General features: G+C 37.6%; 1 protein-coding gene across 1 annotated transcript in view; it reads right to left on the bottom strand.

Annotated features, from left to right (window-relative positions):
• elfn1b (extracellular leucine-rich repeat and fibronectin type III domain containing 1b) overlaps positions 1 to 10,357 on the bottom strand; it is a 73,349-nt gene extending 62,992 nt beyond the window's left edge. Inside the window, exon 1 of the mRNA XM_056765943.1 lies at positions 10,101 to 10,357. The gene's annotated coding sequence lies outside the window, so the exon portion shown is untranslated. The remainder of the gene's footprint in view (positions 1 to 10,100) is intronic.
• Between the last annotated feature and the right edge of the window lie 1,601 nt (positions 10,358 to 11,958).

An 11,958-nucleotide genomic window follows, 5' to 3' on the forward strand; every position in this document is an offset into this window, starting at 1 on the left:
CAGAACACAAAAGAAGATATTTTGAAGCATGTTGGTATCCGAACAATAAAGGTAGCCATTGGTATTGTGTTCATACAATTGAAAGTGAACGTTTGTTCGGTTACCAACATTCTTCTAAATATCTCCTTTTTGTTCTGCCATACAAGTTTGACTCTGTCTAAGAGAACCTGCAAGATTTTTGCTTCCTAATGGTAGATGACACGCTTAGTTCAGAGATAAGGAGAATTTAAGCATAAGGCCCAAAAATTCCCTTCAACCAACATTTTACAGAACTTTAAAGTGTTTCACAAACCCGCACATATATCTTGACATCCATTGGAGGCGGCATCTCGATCAGCACGCTCTCACATGGGTTTAGCTCTCTCTCACTTTCTTGCCCCATCTTTTTCTCTCTCACCATCATGCTCGTCCAAATGCTCGCATACTCTGAAGTTTTCCGATGTAGTTTGTTTCTATGGCAACAGGAGCCCTTGTTTCCCTGCAGTTGACTACTTGGAGTTTTCTGCCTTTAATTATGAATGGAGGGTCTGATAATCAGAGACAGATAGCGACAGATGCAGGATGAATGATTCAAATCTTACATTCACATCTCTTTTGCTCCCATTTAGGAAACAACGGAATGAACAGAAACAGGAGGCCTGACAAAACACAAACAGCGCTCCTTGTGTAAAGCACGTTCATTTAAAACATTATGTAAGGAACTGACGAGAAAACCTACATTTTTCGCACCAAGTATCAGCGAATATGACCCAGTTACTGCCTTGATTTCAGGTTTGCCTTTAGGTCTCATTTTATAAGTTATGAAAGTAAACCTGTTTTTTCACAAAGAAATCAAAATCGAATAACATTGTACACGTTTCAGATCTTGTTATGCACGAAATATATTTTTGTCTGTGCAATCTTTATTTGAAATAGCGTTTTTTCCTACATTATCAAGTTGTTTTGCAATAAGAAATTCATATGTTATATAACACATCCTTTTTATGATCCAGTCAAGAACGGTAAAAGCAGTTTCACATGGAAATACGTCACATTATGGAATAAGAATTGTGAATGCCGTTTCATGTTGACTCCAAGGAGAATATTAAATAAGATCGGAATCATGTTTTCCTTTTGTCAGACAAAATGGACCTATTTGGATTTGGGTCTGTAGAATTTATAAAATTTCTCTTACAATTATTGATGAAGCAAGATACATATAAGAGTTCTTACAATTTAATATAAAGGGTAGGAGACGTCATGACAGTTTCTTTCACTTATTTTTTGTGTTCAGTACTGTACAAAACATAGAAAAAATGTCCTGATGTTACTTTAAAAAGATCAAAGATTTCCATTGTATAGACTCACATCCACCGAGGCATGTGTCCAAACAATGGAAGTCAATTGGGTCCAATGTTGTTTGGTTATCAACGTTCTTCAAAATATCTTTTTTCTTTGTTCTGCAGAAGAAAGAAAGTCATATAGGTTTGGAATGACATGAGGGTGAATAAATTACAATAGTTTTCATTTTTGCCGATCAATTTTATTTAGCCTATATCCGACCAGACCCCTATAACAAGATGTTGGTAAGACATATTAAATAGTATTTAAGAAAAACAGTCAATATTCACGATACCCCATTGAGCACGTTTCCAAACTACTTTATTTACTTAAGACTGGTAGGCATATTGTATGGACAAGCTGATGATTGAATTCTGTGTCTTTAAAATCGTTGTGTTCTGCCCTGCATTTCCATGAAGGTGACATTTCCTGTCACCAGTGAAATGAGTCGCTCTTTCTTTTGATTTGGTTTTATTATAGCTCTTATTATTTCATGCACTCTGAAAGTCAATTCAGTCACCCAATTGTCTTTTTCCTCCGTGATTGTGCTTCAAGACTTTCATTTTCCTGAACACAGCTGTATAAGAAAGTAGTGCATGTAATAATATGCACACAGCTCCAAATCGCATCCGTGATTGTGCTTTCAAGATTTTCATTTTCCTGTACACAGCGTTATAAAAAATAGTGTATATGTATGCACACAGCTCAAACTCACTGATGTATCTTTTCTCAAATAAATGATGGATTTTTGGGGGTATTATTTGACATTATTTCGCAGAATAGCTCATTCTCTTTTGGGCTTTTAGACGTTTGGGCACTTTTGAATAAGAAAATTCAAATCTTATTTGAATTTTAGGATTCAAGTTTAAATCAAAGACTAAAGTTTAAAAAGCATATATACAATATTGTAAGAAAAAAGGTTTAAAACCTTTTCTGTCTCTGGTGGTACCCTTAAAGTTTCCTTTTTGTACATTTACGGGTATACAAAACATAAAATGTTGTACCATTTTTGGGTGCTTTATTTTACCCCAAGGATCTTTTGTGTACCAGTTAAATATTAGGGATACAAAACATTTAACTCTACCTTTGAACCCCTTACATTATATTATGTTTGTATATCTGTAAAAGTACCTTAGTGTACCACCCCAGCGACAGACAAGCTACAATTTTAAACCTTTTTTTCTGAAAGTACGTGAAGAATCTGCGTTATTTAAAGGCGCTGATAAAATGCACAGTAAGCACATTTGTTACATTATCCATGTATACCTTTTCTTTACTTTCATTAAGCACACAAGATGCATTTCCACACCATGCTGGGATGACATCAAACATTATGAAGTTCTTATTTGTGTACTTCTTAGGATCACGCTGTCACTAAAGCAAAAAGGAGATTTGTAAAATACTAAGACATTCTCAAATGTTACACAACGTGAAAGAAATTATACTTAACCAGTTATTACCTTGTGGAAACACAGACAGTCAAACACAAAAAAAAAACACTTACATCTGAAACAGAAAACAACGGCTAAGGTAAACAAATGTTGTCAGTTACAGTAATGACCAGTTATACGCCAGTCACAAAAGATTACATCCAAACTCAATGCTCTCCCGATGTCCGCATGGGTAGACTAACACGACAGTAATGCTTTCATTATAACCTAATGAGTCTTACCGTGCAAATCGTATAGAGTAATGCATCATAACTTGGCGTCCTTGTCTAATCATTGCTTTTGTTTTCCCATACACCTCTTTGAAAAGCAAACTCTCACTCAGTCACGAACTCGCTCCCTTTCTCCATCGCCACGGGGGAAATATCTACCGCTACACAAAGCTTAAATTTACCTTAATTACATTTACCTGCTCTACCGCTCTAAGAGATGGTTGTCTTCGCTGTCTGAAGTTCTATATTTATACATAATCTGACTAGTTTACTATAAATGGTTTTTAAAAGTAATTGATTTTTTTATGGCCAGACGTGGTTTAGTAATGACTCTAAAGTTGCACTACATAAGAAATAAGAGTGTCAAATTGAATGTCTTATGTAACTGGAGCGAATGATGCAATAAATATAATTTACAGCATCGAAAATTGCATGCGGGGGAGCTAAACTTTTTTCATGTCTTTGAAAAGTTTTGGGAAATGTTAAAAGTTTAATAGAGTGTTTTACCGAAAGTGTAAGTCCATTAACTCGCATTTTATTGAATTAAAAATTCTGCAGTAAGATGATGTTGTATTTTAATAATAATAAATCCATAAAAATTCAAAGTTGTTTATTTTAATGTGACATTGATTTATAACATTCTAAGCAAAAACTATAAAGTGAAATTTCACAGTGGCCCTGAAAAGCGTATGGACTTTTAAGCCACACATACAAAAAGGGAATTAAATTAAACAGAATGATATTTTAAATAAATGTGTTTATAATATGTACCGTGGGCAGGAAAAAATACACATATTACGGTAAATAGGGATTTTTTCCAATGATATTCATTACTTTCAGTTTTCAAGACCATATAAAAACTGCACAATTAACTTTTCCTTTACCATTTTGCCTACAGTTTATTGTTATTCAGGATAAGTTGGACTGTCATTACCCTTATTAAGACATAGAAGGGAAATGAGACTTTTGAGTCTCTGTGCATGATGAGTCATTACCTCACATATCTTTAATTAGTCAGCGCCCGGGGCTAAGGCACACCTCTCTGACCTCGTGCTATAAAATTTATATAGAAAAGAAAGATTAAAGTAAATGAACGAAATTACTGAAGGTTCATTTTCATGAGGCGAACGAGATATTCCCATCATGAAATGATGTTCATTAAGCAATCTGGAGCACAAGTGTTCGTGTACAGCGGTAGTTTCTAACTTCGGTCTGTGGACCCAGATAGCTTTACATTTTTTATGTCTCCTGTTCTGATGCACCCTAGGACCTCACTGCTAAGCCAATGCTTTGAGTCGTGTGTTAAATAAAGGTAGAGTTGTGATACATATGTATGGATACCTTGAGTACAGTTTTGTATTCTGTACTGCAGGATTTTTATGAGGTCATCAGAAATCAGAAAATAATCATTTATCCTCTTTAATCTTTTTGTCTTGGTTTTCAGGAAATAACAACAAATGGGGGAAATAGCCTCTGAGGTAGAAAACTTTTGTCCTATAAGAACAAAGATTTAGAAGAATCGTATAAAGAAAGACAGTGCACTATTTATCACCGTAACAAACCACACTGTTGTTTGTTTTCATTCAAGATAAGATAAATTGACTTGCATTTACTGTAAGATGAGATTTTTTCACAGAAAACTGTTCTGTTCTTATAAAACTCTCTACTTGCTTCTCAAGCGCATTTATCATGTTTGGAGAAAACTTAAATATGTATCTTAAATATAAGAATAATATATTTTTGCAGTGTTAGATGCTAATTTTATATTTTACAATATTTTCTCTTCAAGTCGTTATTCAGAGCACTGAAACAAATACAAAAAGAAATGTTTGCTTCTCCAAATCTTTTGTCCTGTCAGAGCACAAGGTTGACGCCAGTGTCCCATAAATGCCAATGTGATCGTTTCTATTAGTCACAGTTTGCTTTCCGTGTGTGATACGATCTCAGAATTAACCTCATCTTTACTTTACGAAATTGAAGTGTTCATGGGAAACAAGGCGTTGAGATGGCAGAGGTTTCCTATGTGATTCGGTCTTATCTGCTCTAAACAACTCAGGCCACAGTGTTAATGTATGGGAGCTTGTGGTGAAGATTGTAGCTTTTTAAAGATCTGTGTTCGGGTTTATCATATTTCATCATCAAGTGTACAGGTTCATCAACAAGTTTTCCTGTTTACCTCAGCAAACTTTCAGTATACCTCCTTTATTCTTGGCAACAACCTAAATCATAACTGAATGTTTAAAAGTTCTCACGTCTAATGCTTTGTTAAACTTGCAATACAACGCCTCAATGTTTATTTAAAAGTGCTTCTCATTGCGGTCTGAGTTAGAGGAGCTAAAGCCTTGGAAGTCAGAGAAGATGGCAGGACTTCTCCTGAGACGTCAAAGCATTCAGGTGTATCCAATTTTCCAAGCCGGTCCACACAACTGGTTTTTACCTTTCACATCACCATCTCTTTAAAGTGCCAGTTAAACTGTTGTGTAATGACTGACGTTCTATGTTTATTTGTTTGAATTATTTGTTCAAGCTATATGTCTCCCAACATAAAAAAATGATAAATCACTTATTTGCTAGTTTACTTTAGTATACTCCCACAGTATTTACTTTAGTGCGATTTAAAAACTTTATAGTGTCTAGGAATTTTAATGCAGTTTAACTGCATATTGTCTACCAATGTTTCGCAATAGGGGTTTTTTGAAATGGGAATTGCAGGGGTTTTTTGAAGTTAAACATGCAAATGTCCTATTCAATCATTTAAATATTTATTTCATTGGACATTTGAGTAAATAATTTAAGTCAAAGGGTTCAGCTGGCTTTAGGCTTGAAAACGTCTTGTGTATAGTATTCTTCCACGTTGGTCAGGCTCTAGTATTTGTTTATTTTAATATTTTGAGTATTATTTTAGCCCTGGATCTCTAGTGGTGGTTGTCGGTTGATTGCTGGTGTGTTCACTGTAAAAATTTACTTCAACTCAAAAAATGAAAATATTTTCAAATGTTCAAATTTACTGTGTTTTATAATAAATGAAACCTAGTTTTAGTTTAGTAAGTCATGTACTCATATCTTTCTGTAATCCTTCATCCAGTGCTTGGATGTACAGTACAATATAAACAGTGATGCTTACCCTGTTAACCTGAACTATTTATATGTAACTTTTTTTCGCGAATCACATTCATTCGCTTGTAAGGTCCTTATACACAAGGCACTAAAATCTAAGCATTATGCTCTGAGAAAAAAGAAAATGCAAAAACACTGAAAGTCTAATCATGCAAGACCGACCACAAATGGGCCGTAGGCCATCAACATTGTCCGAAATTGAATTGATCAAGGGAATTTCCGTATGTTAAAAACGAGTCAGGCCGCAGCATTGTGGATGCGCTCTGGGGGATACGCGGTAGATGCTAGAGGGGCAGTGAAAAGGTTCAACGCCTTAGGTTATTAAAAATCCAGAAGCGAAGAATAGATCTCCACTAATAACTGGATTAAGAGTAAAAGCCATTCATTTTACGCAGATTTGCCCCAATGCGTTTCGGCACCAGCAGAAAGTGCACTGGCTTTAATTGGAGAAAGCTGGAGCGGCAAAGAGCGTCAATTAAACAGCTCAGTGTTGGATCTCCTGGGTTAAAGAACTGATGCGGAACAAAAAAACAGGCTTAGCAAGTGCGGAAGTAAGAACAAAGGGAAAAACAGCTAAAGAACCTGAAAGCCTCGGCCTTAACACGTGCACACGCTTTCATCATTAAAGGAGAAGTCAGAAAAAGGCTCTTGTCGACAATGGAGCAGAACGCCTCTGGATTTTCACCAGCCCCCACAAAACCTCGGGGGTCCGACTGACAGATTTCTCTGTTTAATGGATGACTTTTCGACTCTCAATCTTCTTTCTATGTTACCTGCCTTTCATAGGACCCTCACAAAGAGCAAAAGAGACACGTGTGAATTAGGAAGTCAAGGTGAAGGAATTGAACGGGTCATGTCAAACGCAGTGACAGCTCTAATGAGATCATACTTCATCACTCAGTGGGCTGTTTCGCATCTGACACCAAACACAAAGACCAGAGACATATGTAAACCACACAGTAAGCTCTACTCAATCATATATGCTGAAAAAATATTACATTCATGTTTTTATCTATTTTGTTCCACCCCTGGTTGCTGTTACATCTTAGGTAAAGTAAGTATATAATCATCTGATACGGCTCTTTCACATCTCTTTAATTCCTTCTATATTTGCATCCGTTCATGCTCCTGTTTGACCAAGATCTTAAATAAGCCTTTTAATTAAAAAGCCTCAAACGCATAATTTCTCTTCATTTATTCATTTCTGCTTCTTTTTGATGAGAAGAAAGTACTTCCCGAGTCAATTATACTAGGTCCTATTTCACCAACAGTCCATTTGCATGCATAAAAACGTGTAAAATATTCATAAGTATGTAATTAGGTCAAAAGGTGGACACAGTATTAATCCGCTTCCCTGTCGCTGCTTCTTCTGCACGCGCGTGCATGTGCGAGGACGGCTAAACTCCGCCATGCTGATTTGTTGTGCATTAATCCAAGGAAATGTCGAGAGATATTGACCCCTTACAAAGTGAGACATACAGGGTCAGAATGTCACGGATGTACGATGAATAGGCCGCTGCTTTTTATATACTTCCAGTGCAATAGGTCAGTTGCCTGGATTCTGAGTTGAGAGGTTTGATTTCTGTTATGGGTTTGTATGGTAAGCGAGGGACGCACTGACGCTGTGCAATAACTCCTTGATTACACAGCGCGTCTGTCACGGCAATCTGAAAGTGACTCTAACAAGCTCGGCTGAGAGCAGGGGAATACACTCTTTTATGAGCTCGGAGCCCTGCGAGACGCCAAGAGCCGTTTGATGCGCGGAGGACGTAATGAGTTAGCGTCTTGTGTCACACACCTCAACGTCGATCAAAGTCGAGGCAACCATGGCAACGGTGCGTCTCGGAAGGCGTGCCGCCTTGCCTTTTACGCAGCTCTAAACACATTTCGAGATGAAGGGAGTTTTACGATCATGCAGGTGGCACTTTAGAGACTAAAAACCAGGATGCTGGATAAGGTTCAAGGGATGGTTGGGCCCTGGAGGGCCGCTGAACGGCACAATTCAATTCCAGTCCTAATCCCACACAACTGCGTGTCATTTTCAAGTAATCCGAGTTTTTTAGGTGTGTTTGATAATGGCTGGAGATCAACTTTACAGGACAGGTTACATCTAGGAGCTGAAATGACTGGCAGTGATGACATGTATATATATATATATATATCTGTTTGTAGCTTCGTTATATACTGATTGGAAACAATAATATATATGTTTTCAATATTGCAATGTCACAGGAATACTCAAATTCCAAACATAAGATTTTAAAACTTGAAAACACATCCCCGTTTGGCAACTTGGCAATCGGTTTAAGCTCTTCCCCTGAAATGAATCTCTCTCTTTCCCAATGCAGGTAGACATGCTTCTGAATCTGGTGATCTTGGGCGAGATGGAGTGCGTGAGAAAGAGTGTGTCCATTTAGAGATAGGACCTTTGATCTTTCAAAGTACTGCATAAATGTGTTTGTTCATTACAGTACATCTATAGGTTGTTTTTCACGCCACATCCATTATGCTGAATCCTTAAAATGCATGGGCTTGAAGGAACACATTGGAGATTACATAAAGCTTTGAGCGATGGCATCATTTACATATTTAATATCTCTGTCTGGTGTATTTGAATACATACATGAATGTGTAGCTATAAGATTATTGCCTATTAGATAGACTAGTCTGTTTTATAATTTAGCACTGTGATTTTATGAATTGACAGTGACAGCCTGTGAGATGATATGAATCAACTGTACTGTGTGCTCAATGTGTTAATGATGGAATACTTCTAAAGTGAATATCTTACACAACAGTTAGCTCTTAACTGTTTGCTAAGAAGTAAAAGCGTTTTGCTTTGACTCCCGATCTATAGGAAGTACTAAGACATTCAAAATGTATTTGTAAAGTGTCAATTGGACGATTCATACATTCAGTACATACACGAACAATAACGAATGGATTAAGCATTGCAGGGTGTCTTATTTATTGAAAGATAGATGACCTACCTTTGTCCAGGAAGACAAAAAACTCCAGTTCAGCTGATAACCGGGTAATACATCTTCTGCGTTGGCAAGATTTTGGCAAGTATTTTAAAGAATCGGGTTGACATTACAAGTTTTTGGGTTAACAGTTTACAACTGAGCTCGAATTCAAATGTCGGTATTTGTAAAATGATTCCCAGCCGAGTCCGGCACTGTCCAGGGTTCTGAAACGCACCGCCGCGGGGATTGCGCACGCAGAACGCGTTCTCTTCCATTAATTGTTGTGTCTATGGACACGCGCGTCATACAGATGCCTTTGGCTATGCGTTCCGTCCTCTCTCACGCCGTGAGCGTTTCTGTGCGTTCAACTTTTAGAAGCAAACACATTTTAAGAATATTGCGTTTTGATCCGTTTCGGATTGCGCTACGCTTTGACCGAGTCCTGTATGATCTACCTCTTAACTGAATTGTGGTTCAATCATTCTAAGATTTTTCTTGGTCAGCACAGCAGCATGTAAACACAGCCTTCATAGAAGTTTGAAAAATATTAAACGTTCCCTGGAACGGGGCATTATGGGGATGGAATAACAAACCATGCATAAGTCAGGGGAGGAAATGTCAAAAATAGCCCGAAATTTACCTATAGTTTCAATCATGCGAGTATCATTCTTTGTGCAATTTTCTCATTCGCATCCATGAGGCATCATAGGATCTATCTCACTTGGATCAGATGCAGTCGCAAAGGAGTACGTAACTCAGAATACTAATTTCCCTGTGCCCTTCCTCATAAGGCGGCCTTGGTACAGGTATGAACCCAAATGTTTCTCCATAGTCCACCAAGAAATCAGTATCTTACTATCTCACAATCTCCCCGGGACCGGTGCGCACTACCCAAATGCCTAATCGATAAGCGACTATCAATGAAGAAGATCCATACTGCGCTATATTGACACCTCCAGTTGACCACAGACTGCTGGAGATCGACTCACATTTCGCGCAACTTGAAGACTCAAATAAGAATGTGGTCTCATCCTTACCTTCTAAAACAACATGCCAGGGTCTCAAGGTTTTATTTGAACAGAGTGTTGGTCTGACCTCGTTCACTTCAACTGCACAATCCAGCACTGCGTACGCGTCCGGGTGGAAAGCAGCAAATGCCCGCTGGAACAAACCACTGCGGCAGCTACAAATCTCCCGGTCCCGGAGAGCGCACGGTGATTCATTCGAGACTAATGGGTGATGGAGAGTTGGTATTTTTTCCGCCGTCCTTGCCTGTTTATCCCGCTCTTAGCCAGAGCGCATACACTTCTCTCCACCAAGCGGCTGGACTGAGCAACCAGTTTCACATGCATACTGAGCGTGTGTGATGAGAGGTGGGAGGGGGTGTGGAGATGATTGACAGGTTGTTTTTACTTCGAACGTTTTTTTTAAGATGAATAGAGTACTGATATGAAGAAAAACTGCTGAATGAAAAACAATATGTTTATGGTTTCCACTGCCAGTATGAACCATGAGTTGTATACCATTAAACCCATCACAAAATTCATATGTGTTTTTTGGGTCTTACTCCAGTTAAATTTAATGGTGTTTCCAGATAACAATCCACCAGTAGAACACATTTCCTATAAACCAGTTTAGACCCTTCGAACCCAATAAAAATCCCTTTGTTGCCATTAAATCCATCAGATTTTCTGTGATGCCTTCTATTGTATTTTTCAGCAGGGTGATGCAATGTTGCATATCCCCTCATCCAGATATGATTGTCATCTTTTTTTCTTCTTCAAGTGTTTCCAAACCTACAGAAGAACCAATGCAAGCCATAAGAGATTGAAACAAGATGATGTTGAGCAAAACTTGCACCATTCCCTTAAATGTCTGCAAATGGTGAAATCTCATCATCAGGAAATCTTTTGCTGCATTATCAACTTCTCCACAGTACTTCACCTCAAGGCTTGTGAAACTTTTAACGAAACAATAAAAATTGGCTTTCCAGATTTTATAGAGCCTTGGTATTGTAATCTACAAAATGTTTTAGTCTCCATTTTTATATACTTGGTGTCCCGAAGGGCATCGGTTTTTCAAATTTATTTGCGATGTTAGATCGAGTGCAGTGCAGATGTGGCCCGCGGACATCACTATCAAATAATTACTTTGAAATGTCATAAAGGTCCTTTTTGGAGGGCTTTTCAAATTTAACTCCTGGTTACGGCTCAGGAACAAAAGTTCCCAAAAATTGTACTTTTGGCACATTTTCAAACATCATTTGAGTAATACAGTCACACTTTTTTTTTTTAACGAATGCGATCACACATCAAAGTGAGTTATGGCTCCCTGTAGAGTCACATTCAATTACACAGAGCCTTTAAAATGTATTCAGTTCAAAATTGTTGAGCTGATAGTTGATCAATCACAAATGTCTATTTCTGAGAAACAGCTTAACGCAAACTGCATAAATCTATAACTGAGAGCAGTCTTGCTTTTCCCAATTCCCTTACCGGAACAAACTCTCCACACAAGACCTGATGTACACAGGGCTCCAAAAATATCACAGGATTTCCCAACACAATCACCTCTACAGAAAAAGAAACAGACATGTTCCGGAACGTTTTCTTTTTCTAGCTTCATAAGAGACATACTGTACTAAAACCCACTACAGCTTTTACTCCAGAATTGTTCTTTGGAGGTACCCAACCAAGGCTAAAATAAAAAAAGTAAAATAAACAAACTAAAATTTACAAAATTATTTGTACATGCAATTTAATTTTTATATGGTTTTCTGTGCCTGTCTAATAAACATAAATATGAAAAGTATTTGTCTACACCAAAGTCACATAATCAATGCTGCACAAGTGGTTTCTATGGTGTAGCGTGAGATTGCTAAGGTGTTCAGGGTGG

The sequence above is a fragment of the Triplophysa dalaica genome, chromosome 2 (assembly GCF_015846415.1).
Source record: "Triplophysa dalaica isolate WHDGS20190420 chromosome 2, ASM1584641v1, whole genome shotgun sequence".
Classification (NCBI taxonomy): Eukaryota; Metazoa; Chordata; class Actinopteri; order Cypriniformes; family Nemacheilidae; genus Triplophysa; species Triplophysa dalaica.